Source organism: Sciurus vulgaris, assembly GCF_902686455.1.
Source record: "Sciurus vulgaris genome assembly, chromosome: 1".
In the NCBI taxonomy this organism is placed as follows: Eukaryota; Metazoa; Chordata; class Mammalia; order Rodentia; family Sciuridae; genus Sciurus; species Sciurus vulgaris.
In genome coordinates this window covers 93,470,175-93,497,475 of record NC_136461.1, presented here as the reverse complement: position 1 = coordinate 93,497,475, position 27,301 = coordinate 93,470,175, and the positions used below count along the sequence as shown (strand labels likewise).

At 34.0% G+C, this 27,301-nt stretch overlaps 1 pseudogene across 1 annotated transcript; it reads right to left on the bottom strand.

The window, feature by feature from the left end:
• Positions 1-869: 869 nt before the first annotated feature.
• On the bottom strand, positions 870-3,046 carry LOC306654218 (importin subunit alpha-4-like; annotated as a pseudogene). The gene has a single exon. The product of its transcript is annotated as an importin subunit alpha-4-like (transcript).
• Between the last annotated feature and the right edge of the window lie 24,255 nt (positions 3,047-27,301).

Genomic DNA, 27,301 nt, shown 5'->3' with positions numbered 1-27,301 from the left:
GTTGAAAAATCTGAGCCACCTTAAAGAGAAATTGATTCTAAAATTTATAAAACCTATAAATAATCAGAAGCCAAACCACTATATTAAAACAGATTCTCTAGCAAGTAAAAATCTTGCAGTTTAAACATACGCTTGTATCCACTTTAGATACAAGACAAAACTCACTCTTTAAAGTGGCTCCACCTTGGCAGATACATATATTTGTAATGAATGCACACCTGCTATGTATTGTTTATCAGTGAAAACACCCCAGTTGATTCACAAAGCTCTGATGGCATCTGTCTCATCTTCATCACAGAAAATACACCCCCCATAACTAAATGAGTTTAGATATTCTATCCCTTCACATCAATGCATTGGGAAATTATATCCAGTAAACAAGAGCAACAAAACCATTTCTGTGACAGCACAAATTATTTAGTTTAAAAATTTTCAAATCCATATTTGTTCATTATTAACTGGGTCAGACAATTTACCAAAAGCAATAACTTTACATAGTAATACCAGATTTTGCAGAACTACTTAAAGATCACTGCAAATCAGGTTTATGTTAAATAACTGCAGATTATTCCTCTATACAGATCCCTGTTTGAATCCTTTAATATGCACAGATGCTTTTAGAGTAGGATCTGAATGAACTTTCCCAATACTCAGAATGAAGTCTTATAACACTTCTAAATAGTTGCTGGTTTGTTGCCAACCACATTATCAAAAGCACTGGTTACTAAGTAAAAAAAAAATGTTTTAAGACTAAATTACAGTAAACATGAAAGTTCCACAGTTTAAACCCAATAAAAATCAACCATATCCAATTATCAGATTAGAACAAAAATATTAACTCCTGAAAGCTGAAAGCAAGATTAAAAAAAAAAAAAAATCACCAATGAATATTTTAGACCTTTGCAGTTTTGTTTTGTTTATTTTTCCTTGGTAGAGAGGGACTCTTGCTTTCAACTTAAACAGAAGTTCAAGTCTGTAACAGGTTGCAGCTCAGGTAAAATACCATGCACAGCATTTGATTACTTCAAAACAGCAGGAACACACAGGCTGAAGTGAGTGGTCAAATAGGGCTTGCTGTTCTCAAAAATTAGGTATAATGGTGAAAGCATTACCATCCATATCTAAAGTTCTTCCTCCAACCCTGGCTTCTGAGGCAGATAATAAACACATCAATTACTGGTAGACGCAGTACAGTTTTTTAAAACTTATCTGTTTAATCAATAACCAAGTTTCTTGTTTTTAAGTTACTTTTTTTGTGTCAGTTCCACCAATGAAAATCATTTGGTTTGTACTTTAAAATCTATTCTTCCACATAAAGAATATGAAAATATATTTGTGGAGGACAGTGACGGAGGCTCAGATCATACTGCACCTCTTCAGTCTTCCAATGTGAATATGCATCATACCAAAGTGTCTTGATCCACAGTGCACCATTTTCCAAAGGAATACCAACAGGCAGCTGACTTGCCACCACTATGGAATATTTTAAACTGGAGACTGCAGTTGTCAGCATGGCACCAGGGACCAGGGAATATAGGGTAGTTGAGATTGTTAAGAATTCTAAAACAGTTTAGGAAATCATGCATATGAATTTACAGTCCATGTGAGAGTGACTTTTGGCAACTGCAAAGTGACTGAGACATGGCTTGCTTTAGAAGCATCAAAACGAAGAGGCATGTGTTTTGGAGCCTTTTGTTGCTGTTGTTCTTATCATTTGGTAGCCATCTGGTGGTGCTTCATATTGAACATAAGAAAAATGTTGCACTCAATTGACCTTAAAAATTAAATTCTTTTGTTTGAAGGTTGGCTGTTGGGTCGAAATTGTAAGTACCTCCTTGTGTTTCTTCGGGAATGAGGCTAGGATCTTCATCAACGTCATCACCAGAAAAATATTGATCTATGATTTCAAATGATAGTTTATATATGTCTTCATTTTCATGTTGCTGCAAAACTTCAATTTTCTCCAACCCTCCACATTCTTTAATTATTTCAGCTATTGTGCTTGCTTCATCACCAGCCATTATCAGAATGTTTTTTAAACCATCTAGAACCACCTGAACCACTTGAGAATCTTTTACTGACAATAAATTACAGAATGGTGGTATTACATTCTGTTGTACAAGGTACTCAACCTGATCTTTTCTGCCACTTATTGTTAAGTTGCTAATTGCCCAAGCAGCTTCTTTTTGTGTTCCAAAGTCCCCCTTAGCAAGCTGATGAATAATCATAGGGATTAATCCAGCATCTATTACAGCTTGAACTTGTTGCTGGTTGCCTGCTGTTATGTTAGAAAGGAACCACACTGCTTCCTTATTTATCTTCTCTTTTGGATGTGATAAGAGATTTGGGAAGTGTGATAGGACATCACAATTGAGAACAACCTGGGTCTGCTCATCAGTGCCTGTCACTATGATACCAACTGCTCTGAGGGCTGCAGTTTGAACTTTCACTTCCTGCTGGCTCAGAAGGGGCACAAGAAATGGCACAACCTCTGAATCAATAACCATCTATATCTGTTCATTACCTCCATCTGTCAAGTATGACAGAGCCCAAACAGTATCTACAAGAATATTTATGTCTGTATGGTATATGAGGACACATAAAGCTGGCAAAATCTCCTGAACTGTCTCCATAGGCGGTGGGGGGTCCTTATTCCTGCAGAGATTGACAATGACCCGTGTGACTTTCTGAAGGAAGGTGATGGGAATGGAGGGATTGATGAAGGACAGAAGAGGTTTGACAACTCCCAGTGATATGACATAATCTCTACATTGAGGACCATCACCTATAATGTTTCCCAAAGCCCAAACTGCTTGTTCACATTCTGATGTGGAGAATGAAGAAGTCTCAGAAAAAGAGGTACTGCATTAGACTGTACAACAGCTTGAGTCTGTGCAGAAGTTCCTGATGCTATATTAGTTAGTGCCCAAGCAGCTTCAAACTGTAATGAAGGAGTATCATCCCTCTCTAGACATTTGACTAAAATTGGTAAAATCCCAGATTTCAGATCTTTCATTCTTACAATCAGGTCCTTCCTGGTCTTCATCTCTGTCTTATCTCTAGCTGTGCACAAAAAAAGTCTCCAAAAGAGTTGCTAAGGAGGCTCTCTCACCCTTCCACAAAGCTGGTCATAGATGTGAGTCTGTGGTGGCACTTAGCAACAGTCACAAAATTTCACAGTCCTTATAATTATATTTTATATCACACCTCTGAACATTTAAAGACTGTGCACCACCTAGAGAATCCTCTTCCATAAACAGTCTCTTCTAGTTAATCAATAGTGAGTCTTAGCAGTCACACAGCTGTGGTATCACAGGCACTGATGACATGTCACCTATCTTATTGAGGTGTGTATCACCATCCTGCTAGCAAGTAATTCCACCTTTGGAACCCCATTCTTAGAGTCTGGTTCTGAGGATCACTTTTTGTACAATCTTAGGTTATAGATTTGAGAAAAAAGATGAATCTTCCTGTTAAACCTGGCGTTTGAGGACCTCAGTGTTATACCTGGAGACACTACATTCTCCACTACACACACCCCTAAAAGATGGAAACAACTCAGTTACATATATGTATTATAATTGAAAACAAATGAGTTATTTTTTTAGATTTGTAAGTCTGTAAGAAAGAATATAAACTACTGCATGCATTGATCTGTGAAATTTTAGTAACAATGTATCAATGCATTTGTGCACAGGTTAATGCAAAGAAACTCTACAATATTTCAGAAGATTATAGTCTGAAACTTCCCTACAATTGCTTTCAATGACATGTTAGAAATGTAATCTCTATTCTTAAAATACGTGATCAGACTATTAACACCTGTGCATAAAGAAAAATTTTCTCTAAGGAATCACACAGAAATCACCAGTAAAGTGTATGTTATGCAATTATATTTTTGTTTGCTCAATATTTAATAGGTTCTGGGTAAAGTCCCTGTGTCCTTCCATATAAATGCATTATAAGTTCCTGTGGTACAAAAGATTATGTCTTCTTTTTAAATGTTTAATAAATTAAATTATCTTAGCTGCTTCAGGTTTGGATGCTGGCTGCCAAAACTCTTTATCGATAAGTCTGAACTATGGCTAAGGTAAACCTTTTGGCTCTCACCTCAAGCCACCTAAAATGAAGTCTTCCAAGTGTGGTGCTTTCTGGACCTGAGCAGAGTTCTCAGTCAATTCTTTAATCTTTGAGTAGGCATTCTGAGGAAATTAAATGACATAACATTACTATATCAATAGTGCTTAATCTTTCATTCATTAATGTAAATTTCCATTCATACTTTCAGGAAAATCAAGCACAAGATAGGGATCACATTTAAAAAGACAAGGGTCTCTTACATCAGTGGTGAAAGTACTAGAAGCAGAAGGGTCTTTCTAGATGCACTGCTGAGGACTCATATTGTTTTAAAGCCATCAAGAGCTCTAGGTAAGAAACTTAATGGGGACTAGTTTTAGACACACATATTTCAACAGTGATCCCAGACCTCCATCTTTTGAATACACACCATCAACAAAGAACTTGTTATGGGGGATTAAACATTTAGTGCCCTAGTCCATCATTCTCAAAGTATCTTTGAATTCTGACACCCACCCTCCTTACCAGAAACTTGGACATATGGGGAAGAGCCTTGGAATCTTGCATTTAACTTTCTCATTAGCCTGAATGTTTCCAGTATTGGAAAACATGGTTCTCCAAAGCTTTGCCCAGACTTGCCTTTATGAGCCCTAATCTGTATAGAAAGTTAGCTTTTTAGCCACTACAGAAGAAAAGCCAGTTTTTCTCTAGGATTGATCTCTACAACAACACAGTAAACTGTAGCTAGTAGGTATTTATTGTCTTGAAATTGTCAACACCTTAAATTCTTCAAATGAGAAATGTTTCTCTCTAACTCTGCAGTATAAAAATTAGGTGCCCTAGAAGTTTTTATGTCTATTTTAGAGGTACAACTTATCATCAAATTCCTGTTTATTGTAAACGTTTTCTTGGCAATTGACTTGTCATAACTATCTATTGTACTGACAAACTCAGCTGGCAATAGTGTGTGTTTATTCTCATGTACTTATGAATTTGTGAAAAGATGCAGTGACAATAAAGGTAAAAAAACTTATGGCTCTCAAACCTCCAGATGGTGAGATTTGTTTTGTTGTAATTCCTTATTCCAAGGTATGAACTAAATCCAAAGTTCAGAAAGAGAAATACATTATGATTTTATCATGCTGTGAGAAAATAACTGACTTGAAATTAGTCAGCCCATCCGAGGAATCACATAAAAATGTTGCTTTTGGGTATGTGAAACAAACAGGAAAATGTGTTTGGAAAAGGTAAATCAGTATGAGGAAAAAAATTTAGTTTTTAATTTTTCAATGTAGAACCTTTAAAAGAGAGAAAAAGTAATTTTGGAAATAGAAAAGTTTGTCTACTAACAGATACAGCTGTGAAAAGTGAGATAAGGAAATAGCATATGTCCATACCACATTTTAATTTTTTTAAAGTTTCCATATTGCTCAAGATTTTCAGACTTTTTGTGTCAAAGTAGCCTGCCATATATCAGCCATAATATTGTCAGTTATGGACAGAGGCATTTATGTTGCAAGAACATTAATTGATTAATTGCATAGTGTATCCAATATACATTTACTAAGTGTCCATTTTGTACAAATCATTGTGATAAGCAGTTCTGCTCTCATTCTAAAATCTCATCACCATTAGTGAGAAATCTACTTTTTCTCTTTTTTTTGCATTTTTGCCTGATGGCAACATAAAGTTCATGATAAATAATTACAAATAAAACATTTTATCATGCAGCATCAAGCAGTTTTTCATTGACTTCATATTAACTTATGAAATTTGTTTCTCTGAAAGAATCCTGAGAAGTTTCTTCTGCTTAGAATCCTCTATAACATATTCAGTTTTCAAAACAATGCCTTTCAACTTGTATTGTATTCTCAGATTTGTTAAACCTAAATAAAATTAGATGAGTCATATGGAAAGTATGGAAAGATAATGTACTTCAAATTTAAGTTTTCACATTTTTAAACATATTTCCTGAAATTTTGAGCAACACATATACTAATTCACATACATAATTTGTATTATATGTAATAAGGTCTATTATATTAATAGCTCATAACTCAGAGGTTAAAAGGACATTTTAAAAATAAAGTGTAAACTAGTTTAAAACTTTATTTTGCTGCTAAAGGAAAACTTAGAAGACAAATTATTTCAAGGGACCCTTTTTCAATTCTATAACAAATGTTTCCTTCTGATAGTCTATGAAATTAAAATTTTTACAGATAATGCATAATAATATACATGCCATTTTTTCAAGGAAAATATTCATTCAACTCAATAACTTAAGCCAAAATATTTCAAATATTTCAATATTTCAAATATTTCCTATTTCATGCTAGATATGGTGTGATGGTGAATTTTACCAGTAATCTTGACTAGGTTGGGGGATACACGGTTGGTAAAACATCTGTGAAGGTGTTCCTGGAACAGATGACTTTTGAGTTGGTAGACTGAGAAAAGATCCTCTCTCCTGGTCAAGCATCAGAAATGCATTAGGGGTCTGGATAGAACTAAAGAGGCAGAGGAAATACAAATTCAGTCTATATTCTTAAGCTGAGACTTGCATCTTTTCCTGCATTGGACATTGGATCTCCTGGCTTGTTCTTCAAAATGCATACTCCTTTGGTTGTGTGTTTCTAGAATACCTTGACTAATATGTATGGCTGATCTTACTAATTGATTTCTATAAAAAATTTCAATAAAGAAAACAAATGCCCATCTAAGTATTATTTTACATACTTCATGCTTTGATAACATGCTACTGAACATTTAAGGAAGATGAAATAGGGTTTAAAATTGTATTGTGTGGAAAAAAATATTCTTGGTAGTTATAAAGTCACCATGAGCATTGAATTAGTAGATGCTGAGTCTTTGACCTTTGGGAAAATACAGGGTTAGTTTCAACACATAATCTTTTTCTACCTGTCTTTCCACTTAAAGACACAGAAATGAACAGTATTGAGTTATTAATGTTGAATTCATGGCCAACAGCACAATCATGCCTTGATGAGGTTTATCTAGCACATGTATTTTCTCCATTTACAGACAACACATCACAGGCGTCACAACCTTCTTGCATTTAGGAACACTAAAGAATTCGTCAGCACTATTTAACAGACATTTTTAACAACAAAATCACCATTAAAAAACACAAGAACATAGAAAACATCACATCAAATGTGACCCTGAAAACAACACTTTTTTACAATATGAGAGCTGAAACAGAGCATCACCTTTCCTGACTATAGGTGAAATCCTGCCCTTTAGGAAACTCATTGTTTTTGCAGCTCTTGCCACGTCTCAAGTGACCATGAAATTACAGTACTGATTTTGGGTTTACATATAAGTCTTATTATATAGGCAAAATTTATAAATATCAAATCTGGAATAATAGGGATTAAATATGGTTTTAGCAGTAAAAGTCACCTGTTAGACAACAATTAGGAAATCTAAATAAGAATTCAACTTATCTTTCTACAAGAAAAGGAAAAGGGAAAGAGAATAAGAGGAAAAATGAAGAAAAGAAATTGGAATATGAAACTCATTTTCATTCAAATAAAATTATTTCATTATTGCAAGTATGTCAATGAAATAATACTCAACCTGAAATAATCATCAATGCATTGCTAATAAATTTCTAATGTCTAAAATATTCATTGGTCTAGAGAAACATTTGAAGAATTCTGTACAATCACCCTTTAAAATAGCTTTCTCAATGACCTACCCAAACATATTTCTTGAATAGAAAATAGATATTTTTACAGTAAATTATTAAAATTTTTGATTTGATATGTATTTATAATGATATGCATATCATATTTATGCACGTTTGTAATGTGTATGTAAGGCACAACATACCTACAACTATATACCAACAACTATGAGAAGGCACAAAAAATATTTAAAGTATGTAGAACCTCTTGTGAAGCCAACAATTAGAAGATGGAAACATTATCTTTAATGATGTTCCCATGTTACAGTTTTTCTTTTTTTCTTTACTTCAACCAGAAGCTTCTTGATGCCAATGCTAAAATTTGGATAGAATATTAAAAACTTTTTGTTTAAGAACTCAAAAGACATAAGTTTATTTGATCATAGCAGCAAGTAAGGTAAAAACACTGGGAAGTAAATAGAGACCAAGAGGGAGCCTCGAATTGTGCATGTAAACTCTTCCCAAATTGCTGTCAGACTGTGAATTACTCTAGTCTGTGGTGCTAAAGTCAGCTGCTGTCCATCACATGGGAGAGAGTATCTGGAGTATGATTTCAGAAAAATTAACTTCCAGCTAAAATAAAAATTTCTAGAAATTTTCAGAGAAACAAAGCATAATCTTCAATAACCTGATAAAGACAAACAAGATTGTAGAATTTATACTAGCTGATTTCAAAACAGAGTAATATAGTAATCAAGTAGTCCAACCGGAAATGCTATAAAGAAAGACAAATAGATCAATAAAATAGAACAGATGGCAGGAATAGATCTGCATTTCATTTGATTTTCTTTAAACAAACAAAGAAACAAAAAGTCCAAATAAATCTAATAGGGAAAGTTAAGTTCTGGTGGCAGGGTGGAGGTGAAAGTGAGAGTGGGAAGGATCCTGAATAACTGCACATCCTTTTTGGAAAAAGGAATATTGACCCTATCTCACATTATATATGGAAAGTAATATGAGAATCATATAAGCCAAAATGTAAACCTCAGGAAATTCCAGACTTCCTTCTTTACTTAATTTTTCATCATCTGATACAGTAAGAGTTTTACCTATGTATTGAATTATATGTATTTGTTTGTTTGCAATGCTGGAGTTTGAACTCAGGGTCTTGCATGTGCTTTGCAAGTGCACTACAATTGAGCTTCATCCACAGCCTGAATTACATATTTTTAAGTCTCCTAAGTATTTGTTTCTTCCATCTAGAATATAAGTTGTAGAAAAATTACATTTTATTGGTTCTTCTCTTTTACATACATGCCACAAATAATATGCTCAATGATGTGTACTGAATGAATGAATGACTTCAGAAATTTTCCTCAATAACTAGAGGTAACCAGGATCACAATGTGGCACAATGTTCCTTATCGAATCCATTAAATAATTATGAATCTTCCAGATTCCCATCAATCTCTACATATGAATAGCAATATCATTGTTATTTATTATGGACTTCCTGAACACTAGTGACCATGTGATATGTGGTACTTATACATAATCATATTTTACTTTATAATTCTCTTTGATAGGGCTCCTAATTGTTAAACAACTTGCCTACAATCACACAAGCAAATGGATGGACATGGACTTAATCTGGGTATGTTGAAACAAAATCCAGTTTTGTGTTCTCTAAGGGAACCTCAATATATATTGATGTACTTGAATATACCAGGCAACACTTTAAGTGATATGAAATCACAAGACACTTTATTTTCAATTCAAATGTACTTCTATAATAGAATGGAAGTCATGGAATAATCTCAAGCTAATTTTACCTGAAAAAAAATTCTTTCCTATCATTGTCAGATTAAACCAACAAGCATACTGATAAAGCTGAATCTGAGAAATTATATATCTCAACAGTGATGATATTTTATAATAAGGGTAGTATTAACTATATTGAAACAGCAAATAATTTCACAGTTATAATCAGAAAATTCTATAATAGACATGACTTGGGTCGCTAAATTTATTTAATATTTCAAGTCAATGTTTACTCAATCAATTCATCCAACAACTATTTCAGAGCATCACAGTGTCTTGTGATTTCATACCACTTAAAGTGTTGCATCGTATCTTCAAGTACATCAATATACATTGGGAAAAAGACAATGAACCCACCTGTAAAATGGTAGTCACATTGGCAAAGATATAACCAAAACACAGAAAGAAAAACGGTCAGTATGGACTCTCAGAAACTCCACAACTAAATAATTGATCTACAGAGTCCATGTTTTCCAGAAGAGTAGCAGAAAGCAAGGCAGTTGAACAGATGCTGCAAGTCCTGTAAGTTAGAGAAAAAAGGTCTGAGAAGAACCTGACTGTAGCTCAGAGATAGTAGATGTACAGTAGCATGAACACAGTTTTAAAGGAGCTTAAAATTTCCTTTTTTCTTTTAATCTAAAGGAAAACTCAGAATCATAATGCTGGCTGAAATAGTTTCTCCACCTCAGCTCTGCGAGCAAAGGGTGGTTTAATTTGTTGTGGGGTGACTTGTACATGTGGGAAGTTTAGCAGTATCTCTGGCTTCTGCCTATTAGATGCCAATGACACCCTTCTATAAGTTGTGACACCTAAAAATGTTCCAGAAACTGCTCAGTGTCCCCTAGTGGAAAAAATTATTCTGCATAAAGTTGATTCAATATGTTGATCTGTTTTAAAACTCTGATTGTTTGTAACAATCTCATGCTCTGACTATTAAGCAAAAACATGCGTCTCACACAGGTACTTCTGATAAGAAGTTGAGGGTCTTTTTGAAACTAAAGTTGCTGTATATTTATGGCAACATTTGTCATATTCATGGTCTATGATTTTATATTTATCAGATAACAAAACTAATTTGTTAAAATTATACCCAGCATTGTAATCTCTAAAGTCATGTTATCCATTCTCTCAACTAAAAATAAATCTTTCTCTTAATGACCATTATTTTATTGAAATTGGGTACAAAATATGTTTTTCTTAAAAATATTCTTATATACTAACTATATCTGAAATAAAGGTGAGATATGCATCTTAATATATAATATTTATATATAATAGATTAATATATAATAATTATTATTAATAAATTAATATATAATTTACTTATTGTCATCCAAAAAATTTTGCTTTGTAGTACTGAAATTAAAGGCAGTAGGTTAAAAGAGTCAGTGATACATTAGAGAGGAAATCCCTACCGCAATATTCATTACTGTAGTTATTCACCAAATAATAATGAACATGTTCCTTGTATTATGCATTGTTTCTCAGAAAACAAAGAAGAACTCGATAGCCAAAATACCTCATGGAGTTCAAGGCCTCATTAAGGACTAGATAATTAGCAAATAAACAAATAGAGTAAAAAATGCTACGCTGATAAGTCAATTTTAGATAATAAAGCAGGGTAAGGAGGAAGAACTTCACAGGAAATGTTCTATTCCTAGATGACATTTGAGCGGAACTCTGAATGAAGTAAGAGAATGGGCTCTGTGGGGAGTGGTGAGCAGAACCTCCCAGGCAGAGAAGAAACAAAGTGTAAAATCTGAAGTTAGAATTGGCCTATTCTATCAAAGATTAGCAGGAAACTGTGTCCAAATGAAGAGAGTCAACTAGAAATGCATGGGAGGGGAGACAGGGACGGCATGAGTCAGGTCATGCAGAGCCTTTTATTTGAGATCAAATTTGCCTTTTCCTGAGAGTGGATAAGACACCAGAGGATCTGAGTGGAGGAGTGATGTGACCTGATTTACATTGATAAAGATCAGTCTGGCTGCTGTATGGAAGATCATCTCTAGAGAGAGAAGAGTTGAAACAGTAAGAGTCATTACAACGACATTGCCTGGTCTGAAAAGAGCGAAGGTGGTTAAAAAAAAAAAAAAAAAAAAAAACAGAAACACTGGAGTCAGTGAGAAGTAAACATATTAAGAATATATTTTGAAGATAAAATCTACAGGACTTGCTATGGAATTGAATATGCAGTATGACTGGAGTATTTAAAAACAGTTTCTAGGACTTAGGCTTGAATGAAAATGTGAAAATTATGTCATTTTCAAATTGGGGAAGATGAGAAAAAACGGATAGGGTATGAGTACAAGAGGGGACTCAGTTTGTTTTCCAAACATGTTAGATTTGTGGGGATGTATAAATATTAAAGCAGTATCATTTTAGCAAAAGAGTTGATCAGGGTTTTTCCTCTTTCTGTTCTCTTTTAGTTCCTGATTCTAATGTTTTTGCCCATGCGATAGTAAGGTGTTATTAACAACTTTCTTATTCATCCATGATTTATTTATTTTCTTATCTTCTTACTGAGCCATAGAAAATACAGGAGTATTTTTACAGGTTTATCACAGTTCTTTTTTCTTCAAATACAGCTTTATCTTTCCAAGTCTGAGTAGCTTAAAAATAAAGCTCAGAAAAAAAAAAAGCATGACATGAGTAAATTGAATTGAAGAGGTCTGCCTTCTTCACGCAACTACTAAATACTGACAAACATTATTTAAAAATGCAATTGTTTACTTACTGAAGTCCTAATTCTCACACCATTTATATGTGGATAAATAGTAGAATCTCTTTGCAAAAGTTCATAGTTTGCCTTGATAAAAATTCAAGAGTATTCACTGAATGTATAAAGAAGCTGAATGTATACATTCACTGAATGTATAAACTTAAATGTATAAGTTTAAGTATTATGTTAACCAGTTTTCCATTACTACAACAAATACCACAGTGGCTATCACCATCGTGTAGATCCACAAGAAATTAACTAAAAAAACAAAACAAAGCAAAACAAAAACCTATGGGTAAATGGCAGAAAGATCAATAGAGGGAAGGGAGAAGAGTATGGGGAGAGGGAAGAGGAAAGAGAAGTACTGGGGATTGAATTAGAATAAGATACATTCCATGCTTTCAAAATTATGTCAAAACGGATTCTACTGTCGTATCTAACTAAAAAGAACCCATAAAATATATCTGAGATAATTGACTTGAAAACAAGAGTGACGATTTTGTAGGTTTCAGTCAATAGCTGGCCCCATTGCTTCTGGGTTTGTGGCAAAGCAGAGCATCCCAGAAGATGCTGATATCACTGAAGAATGGAATCAAAAGAAAAATAAACAGAGGAAGAGATCCAAGATCTCCTTCAGTAATATATTCCTAATGACCTAAAACCTCTCACTCTTCCTCCTAAATTTTACACCATATCCCAGTAGTTCTGAGGTGGGAAACAAGCTTTGGGAAACATTCCAGATCCAAACTATAATATTCTATTGCTGGTTTAGATTCATCTCACAATGCAAAATGTGTTTTAGTCCATTTCCAAATGTCCCCAAAGTCTTAACTATTCCTGCTTTATTCATTCCAAGTCCAAAGTCTCTAAGACTAAAAGTAAACTCAGTTGTGAATCTCTGTAAAAATCAAAAGTATAAGTTACACACGTTCAAGATAAAATGGCACAGGTAAATGTGCCAAAAGGAAAGAACAGGAGAATAGCAAGAGGGATTGAAACAAAACAAGACTAAAATTAAGCAGGGCAAACATTACATCCTAGCCTCCATGTGCAGTATTTGGGGCATACTGTGGAGGAATGTAGGTTTCTAAATGATTAGGCAGCACCACTACTCTGGCTTTGTTAGTTACAGCCCACTTGGTAAATCCTTTAGGTTGGTTCCTCTTGGGTTTGCTCTTCTCCTCGTCTCTATCGCAGCCTTAGATTAATTCTTATAGCGCCACACATTGCTGCTTACAGGACTCTGACCCTGCCACACACCACCTGGCTTCCCAGACTTTCCTTTGAAATATCTGTGCCAAATTCCATGATTCACATTCTTTGTGCCTGAAACATCAGCATCATGTGGATGATGCCAAGGTCTGATGCTGGCACAAGCCGTAGTTGGGCCAGCTAAAATAAGGCTGTAGTGACCTCTGACTGCCTTGACAGAGAAACACTGGGAAGAATTCCAGGGGGAAAAAACCCTAGGTAGTTCCATGCAAATAATGTGCCCCAGTGTTCTCTTGCTAAAGGAAGTCTTTGAAATGAGTTTACACTTCTATAGATTTAACCCTTTGTTGGATGAAGTCTTGAGGATTCCTGAGATATGTTCATATCATCTTTACTATTATACGAGTACAAAGTACTAGGTGTCCTTTAATAAGTACTCATCTCTTTTGGCTCCTTGGAAGCACCTTTAAACATAATTCTTTTCTGGCCAGTTGTGAGTTTTCCAAGTTTTCCTACTCTGCTCCTGATTCTTTCAGTAAATTGTCTAAAAGCACCAAACAAAACCATGCTGATGCCACCTTAAATTTTCTTTCACCAGATAAATTTGCCCATCACCTTTAAACACGACCTCCTACAAAGTCTTAGGACATGGACATAATGCAGCCAAATTCTTTGTCCTGGTTTAAAAAGATTGGCCTTGGTTCAGTTCCTAATAGAATTTTTGCTTCTGTCTGAAACCTCATGAACACAATTTTTACTGTTTACATTTTTATCATTAGTTTGATCTTCCTCTAGTTGTTCAGTAAGCTATACTTCCAGCATTCTGTCCTTTCTCTGAATTGTTTCACCAAACTTTCTGAAATTCCTTCCAAAAGCTTATTTCTAAAGCTCCTCCCCGCATTTTAGATAACATCAAAGGAACAACCATATGTCTCAGTACCTTTTTCTATGTTAGTATTCTGTTATTGAAAGAAAATACGTGAGATAAGCAACTTAAAAAGAGGAAAAGTTTGCACTGGTTCACAGTTTTGGAGATTTTAAACCATGGTTGGTTGACTCAATTGCTTTTGGGTCTATGGCAACTCAAGATTTAATAAATGTATTGTTTTTATTAAGTATTATTTAATCATTGCCTAGTTTTGTTAATAATTTTCAGAGTCAAATATTAAAGAGTTAGTGCAGAGTTTATGGGATTTAATTATTATAATTGCATATTCTATAATCAAAATGTTGATAATTTCTTCACATATAAACTGTTCTTTTATATTCATTTGTGATTATAAAGGCTATTCTTAATCATCACCCTCCACCCCCAATCCTGCTGGCACTGAGATGGAAAATGACATAAAACATTTTCAGACTCCACAGGTCATTTAAAATCATCAAAACTTGGTAGGAACCTGTTATACAGAAAGATGCTCACCTCACGATACCTAGTAAGCAAAAGAACAAGAGGAAGAGATCAGTATCCTACAATCACCTTCAAAATCACATCCCCAATGGCCTAAACTCTACCACTAGGCCCTACTTCCTATAGTTCCCAACACATTTCAATAGTACTTCACTGGGGACCAAGTCTTTAACATATGGACCTTTATGGGGGTAATATTCCAGATTCAAACTATAATAAGGATATTTGCAACATAAATTCATTGGGAAATTAAAAAATCTGCAGTAAGTGATTTCATGGTAAAGAACTGTAAGGAACATTCCTCAAGCTTATCTGACAGCAGTCACTGACACCATGGTCTAAGTACGTCAAACAGTTTGAACAGAGAAACTGAGGTAATGGTAAAGACTCGCCATGGAATGAAGTTCTTTGTAGCTGTTGAAGTTGTTTGAGCTGAGGGGAGGCCTTGTTCTGTCATGCATCCTAGTAAGCTGTGATGTGAGCTCACCCGTGCTGCCTTGCCTCATGCTGTGTGCTGGAGCTTGCCATTCCCCCAGTCCTTTGTCTCAGACCTGTTGCTGGGCAGAATTGCTTAGGCATGCTTGGTTTGTTTGTACTACCTCGACCCTGACGTATAGTTCACCTATAGGCTGACTCTGTTATACTTTAACAAGTGTGTTACCCTGATTGGATAATGTGTTTATATATGTCCTGTGCAACCCTAAATAAAATTAGATTAGTGCCTTCAGAGCTCAATCTCCAATGCCTAGGTAGGGTAGGCATTGTTCGTCCTCAACCTCAGCGAACCTGTCTCTAAACATTTACAAAGAACTAGCATGATTTTTTACTAAGCATGATTTTTTACTATTATTCACTGATATTTGATATTTGATATTTAATTGAAAATACAACCAATAATAAAGAGCAGGTCAGTATTTATAAAGTTCACCTTGAAATATGTCACCATGAGTTCATGGAAAATTTTCTTTGTGTGTTACCCTTTTTAAGGTAAACTCTCAATCACAAATACTATTTCAGCAAAGAAAGGCAGTATTTTTTTTATCCATTGATATCTTAGGAATAGTGATCTCCTGCCAAGCAAATTTTGAAGATACATGAAATAAAATAAATTGAGAAATTGGACAGATAAGAACCATGGCATATTCCCTACACAGAAACTGCTACACTGGGAAATCTGAAAGCAATTTTATGCTCTGTAAAATTTAGGTAGATGAAGATAGAAGTACTTGTATACAGAGAGAAAAAGCAAACAGGAAGACATTGGTTGGCTGCACTATTCCACCTGGGGTCAATCCTGATCTTATATATTAATCTGAATTCTTAGTAAAGAAACAACATGTGAAGTTTGAAAGCAATTATTTCCAGTCTAGTTATTGTCCTTTGAAATTCACTTTTAATGCTCATGAAACAAAGAAAATGAAAATATAGATGAGACAATGTCCTTAGTAAGTCAGATAAATGAATTTTATTGTATTCTAAGCAAGAAAAGTACATTCTATTGTTTCATTATGCTAAAAGAAATATTAGTGACTCCTGGGGTTTAGTAATAGGACATAGTCTGTTCTACCTTCAGGTCATTTGATAATTTTAAGTGACCCGTGGAGTCTGAAAATGTTTTATGCCATTTTCTATCTCTGTGCCAGCAGGATTGGGGAAGAAATGATTAAGAACAGCCTTTATGTACAAAATAACCACAAATGAATATAAAAGAACAGATTATATTTATATGTGAAGGAATTATCATCATTTTTATTATAAAATATGCAATTATAATAATTAAATCCCATAAACTCTGAACTAGTTCTTCAACATTTGACTCTGAAAATCATTAACAAAACTATATGATAATCAAAAAAACAATAAAAATAGTGCATTTATTAAAGCTTAAAATGAACTCTACCAATGAATGCTAAGTTCACTATAATCACAATAATCACAGAAATCCCTAAAATCTGATATCCAAAAAAATTCAGTACACTTTAGTTTTTAAAACTACATTTAGATTTTATTTCTAGTACTTTAAAAAATATAAGTATAATATAAACCAATCATTTTTTTTCAGTTGTATAGGTTTATTTTTGTTTTAGTTTTTGTTTTTTTTTTTTTGTTTGTTTGTTTTTTTTAATCTAAGATCTGCAGTGTTAAATCCTATCTGTGGTGCTATGGCAATGATGTTAATGGTGGTGGTAGGGTTTCTAGCCTTAAATCATTGTTGTACATTCTCTTCTAAATGTCTTTTTAAAATTCCTGCTGACCCCAGATGGTTTCTGGTAACACTTCTTTTCTATGCTTGGTCAGGTCTTCTGATCTTTGACTTTTTCATCCAGAGTGTGAGACTCTTCAGCTAAATCAGCCTTTCCTCAGGCATACTGAAACCCCTATGTTATGGTGTGAATATGAGATATCCTCCAAAGCTCCTGGGTGAATGCAGGACTGTTCAGAGGTGAAATGATTAGGTTCTGAGATCAGTAACCTAATCAGTGTATTAATCAACTTGGTGGACTAATAGTTTGAAAGGACTAATTGGGTGATAACCGCAGGTTTGTGGGGTATGGCTGGAGTAGGTAGGTCACTGGCAGCCCTACTAACTTGTTCCTCTGCTCCTCCAGGTGTCTTCCCAGGTGCCATGCAGTGAGCAAATTTCCTCTGCCAAGCCCTTCTTCAATGGTGTTCTGCTTCACCAACTCAGACCCAATAGAATTGGTCAAATACAGACTAACCTTCCAAAACCTTTAGCTCAAAATAAACTTTTACCCTTCTAAGTTGTTCCTGTCATATATTTTGGCCACAGTGATAGAAATCTCACTAACATACCTTATACAAAGTCGAATACTGTTCCCCTCCTTCCAAGAGCACAGAGGTTCAGCAACTGAGGCATGAATATGAGTTTTTCTGGTTTTCAGTGGGAATGTCAAGGTTTCTAGAACATTCCTCAAGCCCAGTAATTTCCTACTTATTCAATTAAAACCCAGGTCTAACTGATCATTAGCTTCAGAAACCACATCATGTGCCTCTCATTCTTCATTTTCCTTACAGTATGACACCCACAATACTCTCATCTTCCAAAATTTCCACAAAAATTCCTTGGCACCAATAAGATGTAGAACAGTTCTTTCCGTAAACGTCTGTGCTGAAGCACCTTGCAAATAATGGCTGAACTTGGGATTTAGCCTCGGAATAAAATTTTGGTTTCTTCATGACAGTTCTAGCAGCTTCTGTAAACCCCAGTACACCGTCTTTGTGGCTTTAAGGCATTTCACTATATCTCACGAGACTACAGTTCAGAAATTCAAACAAATTAGTTGGGAAAATTTTCTTTTGAACATAGTATTGAATGGCTAAGAGTCACTCATTATTTTCACTTTTGGTTGGCCTCCTACAGAGGGTTCAAAAGGTTTTTCTCAACTGCCAAATCCCTTATCATGGGAATGCTGAACTCAGTTGAATCCCTTTCCCTCCCCAGGTAAACTGAGGCTCCTCCATAAGGTTTCTTGTATAATAGGTGGATCTCTTACATGGAGGCTAACCTTTCCTCTGTGGTGGACTCTTCTTAACCCAGGAATTAGTTTGGACTTAATATTCAAGTTTTGAACATTTTAAAATTATATTGTGGGGTGTGTGTGTGTGATTTAATTGTGTTTTTCGTTCTTTTGTGCTCAATCAGTAGAATTTCAATGTTTTAAAGTTGAGGTTTGTTCAACATATGGTCTATTTGTACTGTAAAAAGTAGACTAAATAATGTACACATAGTTAAATAAATGTTCACATATTCTAAAAATTTTGGTGCAGTTTTCTATGTATGTTAGTTAATTGTATGTCACTTCTATCAACCTTAGCTAAAGTTATGATACTTGCTTATTTTTCCTTTCAGTTCATTTATATTACTTTATAGTTTTAAATTTTTCTATAGGGATGAATAAAATAACCATTTTTATGTCGTTCTGCTGAGTTCACATGTTGTATCCTTATGAAATTTTCCTCTAATTTTTATTATATTTCTTGCCTTAACATCTAATTTACCTTAAATTAATATTGCCATACCAAACACCTGTTAAAGAGAGAGTAATTTGTTTTTGTAACTTCTAGATAAACAGCCTCAGTCAAAAGTATCCACAAATAGCGATGACATGTAAGACAATTATAAGACATATTCAAATAAAATATTTTTATTACCCTGAAATATTCTTACAGTTGGCCTAATAATATAGAACTATTTTGTTTATTACTGAGTCTCTTTCTCTCTTTCTCCTATATTATAGTACATAATTATATTTACTATTGACTACACTAATGCAAGTCTTTGACTCCTTTCAGTGGCTGCCTGCTAGTTTGACTTAACTAGTAAAAATTTTAAGCCTTCTATGGGACATGAAAAATTATTTAAAAATCCAAATTAAAGAAAAAATGTTTCTGCCCTCTAAAGCAGTTACTTGAAGGTGAGGCAAAATTTTGTACTCCACTCTTTATTTTTCTTATTGGGTTTTAGGATTCTTTTTCTTCTGTTGTTATTTTTGTTTGTTTCTGCTTAAGTAGTCTATAGTTAGAGAATAACACATTTTAGAACAAAAGACTCAGAAGATACTGTTAATGAAAAGAGTATACTGTTGGCTCAGACAGTTTTTTACTGATAGTAAAGGTGTTGGTTTGAAACTACTAGCAGTTGCAAGTTTGCTTACAAAACATTATTTCAGTCTGGATACATTTGTGACCCACATATGTCCTTAAAAGTGTTTAAAAAGTGTGATGTTTTGAAATACGGTGATATATGAAAATAATTAATAAATATATATATATGTGTGTGTTTAAATAATCAAATGTTCTTGATCAAATAATAACCCCACTAAAAATGAAGTAATTATTAAGTATGAATTAATTATATATATTTTTTCCTTTGAAATGAATTCTTAAAATCTAATAGGTGTGAATTAATGGAGTAAATTATCTGTCTTTATCTTGCTGCCATAGATTAAAAATGCAGCAGTGTTACAACTATAAATCATTAGTCTGTACTCCCATGCAGATGTGCATATTGATATGACTCTTTAAGTTCTTAGGAAGTATGACTTGCCACTGTGTGTCTTACATAAAACACCACATTGTAACCCATAAGTATACATAATTATTATTCATCTATTGAATATGTAAAAAAGACAATCATAGCAAAACATCTTTTTAATGAAATGTACTTGGTAATTATGTTAGAAAATAATATTAAGAAGTTAAATGTTTTTTTGAATTGGAGTCTATGCAAATGCAAGTGACTGTAATTTGTGAAAAAAAAATGTTAAACAAAATATTTTTTTATTTTTTAATTATTTTTATTTAGCTTTTAATTTTTTACAGACTGCATTTTGATTCATTGTACACAAATGGGGTTCATAATTTCGTTTCTATGGTTGTACATAATGTAGATTCATACCATTCGTGTAATTATACACGTACATAGGGCAATGATGTCTGTTTCATTCCACCATTTTTCATACTCCCCTCCCTCTCATTTTCTTCTACATATTCTAAAGTTCCCCCATTATTCTCTCATTCCCCACCTCCATCCCCATTATATATATCATCTTCCACTTATCAGGGAAAACATTCAGGCTTTGGTTTTTTGGGCTTGTCTCATTTCACTTAGCATGATATTCTCCAATTCCATCCATTTATTTGCAAATGCCATAATATTATTCTTCTTTATGGCTGAATAGTATTCCATTGTGTATATATGCCAGAGTTTCTTTATCCATTCATCTGTTGAAGGGCATCTAGGTTGTGAACTGAGCTATTGTGAACTGAGCTGCTATAAACAAAATTTAAGACTGAAGACATTCATTGAAATTATGTAAAATATACATATACCATCACTGACAATAGCAGCAATACCTATTGCACCTATGACAGCATTTACATGCCATGTATCATGCTGAGGCTCATAAAGTACTATGTCCTTGAATGCTGATAAGAAATGGACAAAATCAATTGATTTCACTCTCACTTTACAGATAAGGAAACTAAGGCACAAAGTATTTTTTAAGGGCTTTATGGGTAATAATCAATAGAACTGATATTTGGATTTGGGAGTTTTATCTCCAGTACCTGTGTCCATATTCACTATGTTATGCAAATAGTACAAATAGGACATAGTGCAGGACAGGAGGGCAGAGGGGATCCAGTCAAGGAAATGTGACAGACAAACTCATGGAAAAAGCAGTGATGTCATGACTTTGGACAGAAAACCCCTCATCTTAAATTTATAACGCAAAAGAAAATAAAGTCTAAATAAAACCTTAGAGTTAAAATTATATTAGTGTAATTTTTTTCACCAAGTTTAGCAAAAAGAGATAACAGGAGCACACACTACTATAAACTCAATTCGTAATGTTGCTTATGTTAGATTACCAACAAGTTTATAGCCAATAAAACAATAGAAGTAAGACATGATTATTAAGCTTTTACTTAAATTAGACTTTTAGTACAATTTTTATGCTGTAAACTTGATTCAGAGTTCATCCTCACTCCATGCATGGAAATTAAGGAGAAAGAGCATTTAGGAATAAATTTAATTTCTGACAAGCCCCATACTTTACAAAGTTGCTGTGCAAATTCAAATGCAGAAGCTGCTGTAAGTGGTATAAAAAGATAATTCTCCAGTTGCAGTACAGCGCCCTAAATGGTTCAGAGGAAAAGCAAACCTGTGGCCAGTAAAAGAGTCAGACTTGTTCTTGTCTCGATTTTTTTCCTTGAAAAAAAAAACACATGTGGTGTAGGAATTCTAGTTTCCATTTTACCTTTCCTGGACTTCTTGGCAATTCTTAAGTTTCTCCCCAATCCCCTAAACACAATCAAATAAGATGCATATATTCTTCTTTATTGATTTATTTTCTAAAAAATTAAGGTGAGTATACTGAATTTGTAGTACATTTGAGTCCACTAACTATATAGCACATTTAGAGTCCATCCTCTAAATGCAAGTTGAAATATGTGCAATTCTTCATGCATTCAATCAAATATGTTAGTGTTCTACAGGTAAAAATATATTTTTCCTCTATCCAACCTCTATTTTCAATCAATTTTAAAGCTTTAAATGATTAAGCTCTAACATAAATGATTAATATGCCTGTGACAAAATGTATTTGGAATAAATAGGTGGCAGACACATTTTGCCATTGAAAGCTAAGGAGAATTACCTTGTTAGGAGGTGTAACCTCAATAGAGGTAATAATCTACAAAGGGCTTCTATTTCCTACAACTTCATCACAACATACAACATAATTACTGACTACTGAAATTATGTCAATAGCAGTTCAACTACCCTGCTAAAATAAGTTTTCCTTTAGTGAACAAAGACCCCATTTAAAATACTAATTTTACGTTTTGCCATTTTTCTGGGTAGAAATAAACTGTCATTATTCTAAATTACAAACAAATGTTCTCACCTCTTGTTCATAAATACTTTTCAGTTTTTTATGATTTCCTCTCCTCTTCCCATCTCCATTCTTGCCATCTACTCTAAGTAAGTGATATGAGTCAGTAGAGTACATACATAGACACCTTTGATGTTTTATTCTTACTTAAAATGTATAAATTAATGGTAACTTGCAAATATTTGATTCATTCATCATACCAAGATTGCAACTATTTGAATATTATCTTCTTTGAAAAGGGCAAGAATATAAAGATATTCATGAAACAATTTGAGATTTTTTTCTACTATTTTAAGATGTCTCCTAGATTTAAAGCAAATTTAGGGAACTTTTTTAAAACTTTTCAGTTTTTAATGTGACTTTCTTTTTTGGAAGTATTAAAACATTTTTAGTACGAGTACAAAAACGTTTTTTGTCAACATTTTATATGCTTACATATACATTGTATTTGCTTACAAGTATCTTTTCTTTTTATTTTATTTATTTATTTATTTATTTTAATTATTTAAACAAATGGGATACATGTTGTTTCTCTATTTGTACATGGAGTCAAGGCATACCATTTGTGTAATCATAATTTACATAGGGCAATGTTTTTTGATTCATTCTGTTATTTTTTTCCCTTCCCCCCCACCCCCCCACCCCTCTTTTCCCTCAATACAGTCCTTCCTTCCTCCATTCTTACCACTCTACTTATCCCTAACCATAAACCTAACCCTAAACCTATCGATAACCCCTCCTATCCCCCATTATATGACCTCATTTGCTCATCAGAGAGATCATTCGTCTGTTAGTTTTTTGAGATTGGCTTATCTCACTTAGCATGATATTCTCCAATTTCATCCATTTGCCTGTAATGCCATAATTTTATCATTATTCATGGCGGAGTAATATTCCATTGTATATATATGCCACAGTTTCTTTATCCATTCATCAACTGAAGGGCATCTAGGTTGGTTCCACAATCTGGCTATGGTGAATTGAGCAGCAATGAACATTGTTGTGACTGTATGCTGATTTTAAGTCCTTTGGGTATAGGCCGAGGAGTGGGATAGCTGGGTCAAATGGTGGTTCCATTCCAAGCTTTCTGAGGAATCTCCATACTGCTTTCCAGAGTGGCTGCACTAATTTGCAACCCCACCAGCAATGTATGAGTATATCTTTTTCCCCACATCCTCTCCAACACCTATCGTTGCTTGTGTTCTTGATAATCGCCATTCTAATTGGGGTGAGATGAAATCTTAGGGTAGTTTTGATTTACATTTCTTTTATTAATAGAGATGTTGAACATTTTTTCATATATCTGTTGATTGCTTGTACATCTTCTTCTGTGAGGTGTATGTACATTTCCATAGCCCATTTGTTGATTGGATTATTTGTATTCTTGGTATAGAGTTTTTTGAGTTCTTTATAGATTCTATCTGAGTGGCTCTATCTGAGTGGCAAAGATATTCTCCCACTCTGTAGGCTCTCTCTTCACATTACTGATAGTTTCCTTTGCTGAGAGAAAGCTTTTTAGTTTGAATCGAATCTATCCCAGTTGTTGATTCTTGCTTTTATTTCTTGTGCTATGAGAAGGAAGTCTGATCCTAAGCCAACAAGTTGAAGATTTGGACCTACTTTTTCTTCTATAAGATGCAGGGTCTCTGGTCTGATTCTGAGGTCCATGATCCATTTTGAGTTGAATATTGTGCAGGGTGAGAGATAGGGGTTTAATTTCATTCTGTTGCATATGGTTTTCCAGTTTTCCCAGCTCCATTTGTTGAAGAGGCTATCTTTTCTCCATTGCATATTTTTGGAACCTTTGTCTAGTATGAGAAAATTGTATTTATTTGGGTTTGTGTCCATGTCCTCTACTCTGTACCATTGATCTCCCTGTCTATTTTGGGTCAATACCATGCCATTTTTTGTTACTATTGCTTTGTAATAGAGTTGAAGATCTGGTATTGTGATACCCCCTGCTTCGCTCTTTCAACTGAGGATTGCTTTAGCAATTCTAGGTTTTTTTATTCTTCCAGATGAATTTCATAATTGCTTGCTCTATTTCTGTAAGGTACATCATTGGGATTTTAATTGGAATTGCATTGAATCTGTATAGCACTTTTGGTAGTATGGCCATTTGACAATATTTATTCTGCCTATCCAAGAACATGGGAGATCTTTCCATCTTCTAAGGTTTTCTTTAATTTCTTTCTTTAGTGTTCTGTAGTTCTCATTGTAGAGGTCTTTCACCTCTTTTGTGAGATTGATTCCCAAGTATTTTATTTTCTTCGATGCTATTGTGAATGGGGTAGTTTTCCTAATTTCTCTTTCTGCAGATTCATCACTTATGTATAAAAATGCATTTGATTTATAAGCATTGATCTTGTAACCACTTACTTTACTGAATTCCTTTATGAGTTCTAAGAGTTTCCTGGTGGAATTTCCAGGTTCCTCTAAATATATAATCATGTCATCAGCGAACAGGGAGAGTTTGAGTTCTTCGTTTCCAATTCGTATCCCTTTAATTTCTTTGGTTTGTCTAATTGCTCTGGCTAGAGTCTCAAGAACGATGTTGAATAGAAGTGGTGAAAGAGGGCATCCCTGCCTTGTTCCAGTTTTTAGGCGGAATGCTTTCAGTTTTTCACCATTTAGAATTATATTGGCCATGGGCTTAGCACAGATGGCCTTTACAATGTTAAGGAATGTTCCCACTACCCCAATTTTTTCTAGTGTTTTGAGCATGAAGTGATGCTGTATTTTATCGAATACTTTTTCTGCATCTATTGAAATAATCACGTGGTTCTTAACTTTAAGTCTGTTGATATAGTGAATGACATTTATTGATTTCTGGATGTTGAACCAACCTTGCATCCCTGGGATAAAACACACTTGATTGTGGTGCACTATCTTTTTAATATATTTTTGTATGCGATTTGCTACAATTTGTTGAGAATTTTTGCGTTGATGTTCATTAAGGTTATTGGTCTGAAATTTTCTTTCCTTGATGTGTCTCTGTCTGGTTTAGGTATTAGGATGATATTGGCTTCATAGAATGAGTTTGGGAGGGTTTCCTCCTCTTCTATTTCATGGAATACTTTGAGAAGTATTGGAATGAGCTCTTCTTTAAAGGTTTTGTAGAACTCGACTGAGAACCCATATGGTCCCGGACTCTTCTTTGTTAGTTGGCTTTTGATGACTTCTTCTATTTCATTACTTGAAATTGATCTATTTAAATTGTGTGTTTCCTCCGGGTTCAGTTTAGGTTATTCATATGTCTCTAGAAACTTGTTGATGTCTTCGAGGATTTCTGTTTTGTTGGAGTATAGATTTTCAAAATAGCTTCTAATTATGTTTTGTATTTCACTCATGTCTATTGTGATATTTCCTTGTTCATTACGAATTTTAGTAATTTGAGTTTTCTCCATCTTTCTCTTTGTTAGTGTGGCTAAGGGTTTATCAATTTTATTTATTTTTTCAAAGAACCAACTATTTATTTTGTTAATTTTTCCGATTGTTTCTTTTGTTTCAATTTTGTTGATTTCAGCTCTGATTTTAACTATTTCCTGTCTTCTACTACTTTTGGTGTTGGTCTGCTCTTCTTTTTCTAGGGCTTTGAGATGTAGTGTTACGTAGTTCATGTGTTGATTTCTACTTCTTTTGCTGAACGCGACCCATGAAATAAATTTTCCTCTAAGTACTGCTTTCATAGTGTCCCAGAGGTTTTGATATGATGTGTCTTTGTTCTCGTTTACTTCTAAGAATTTTTTTATTTCCCTCCTGATGTCTTCTGTTATCCATTCATCATATAATATTGTATTATTTAATCTCCAGGTATTGGAGAAGTTTCTGTTTTATATTCAGTCATTTATTTCTAATTTCAATCCATTATGATCTGATAGAGTACAAGGTATTATCTCTATCTTCTTGTGTTTGCTAACAGTAGCTTTGTGGCATAAAACTTGGTCTATTTTAGAGAAGGATCCATGTGCTGCTGAGAAGAAAGTGTATTCGTTCTTTGTTGGATGGTATATTCTATATAATTCAGTTAAGTCTAAATTGTTGATTGTGTTATTGAGATCTATGGTTTCTTTATTCAATTTTTGTTTGGAAGATCTATCCAGCAGTGAGAGAGGTGTGTTAAAATCGCCTAGTATTACTGTGTTGTGGTCTATTTGATTTCTGGAATTGAGAAAGATTTATTTGACGTACATGGATCAGCCAATGTTCGGGGCATAGATATTTATGATTGCTATGTCTTGCTAATTTATGCTTCCCTTAAGCAGTATGTAATGTCCTTCTTTATCCCTTCTGACTAGTATTGGCTTGAAGTCCACTTAATCTGAAATGAGGATGGATACTCCAGCTTTTTTGCTGTGTCTGTGTGCATGGTATGTTTTTTCCCATCCTTTCACCTTTAGTCTATGGGTATCTCTTTCTATGAGATGAGTGTCTTGCAGGCAGCATATTGTTGGATTTTTCTTTTTAATCCAATCTGCCCGTCTATGTATTTTGATTGATGAGTTCGGGCCATTAACATTCAGGGTTATTATTGTGATATGTTTTGTATTCCCAGTCATTTGACTCATTTTTGTTTTTTGACATGATTTGGTTTCTCCTTTATTTGGCTATTCCTTTAGGCTAGTTCCTCCAGTTGCTGATTTACATCGTTGTTTTTCATCTCTTCCTCATGGAATATTTTGCTGAGAATTTCTGTTATGCCGGCTTTCTTTTTGTAAATTCCTTTAGCTTTTGTTTATCATGGAAGGATCTTATTTCGTCAACAAATCTGAAAGTAAATTTTGCTGGGTATAAGATTCTTGGTTGGCATCCATTTTCTTTCAGGGCTTGATAAATGTTGTTCCAGGCCCTTCTAGCTTTTAGAGTCTAGATTGAAAAATCTGCTGATATTCTTATTAGTTTCCCCCTGAATGTAATTTGATTTTTTTCTTTTGCGGCCTTTAAAATTCTGTCTTTATTTTGTATGTTAGGTATTTTCATAATAATGTGCC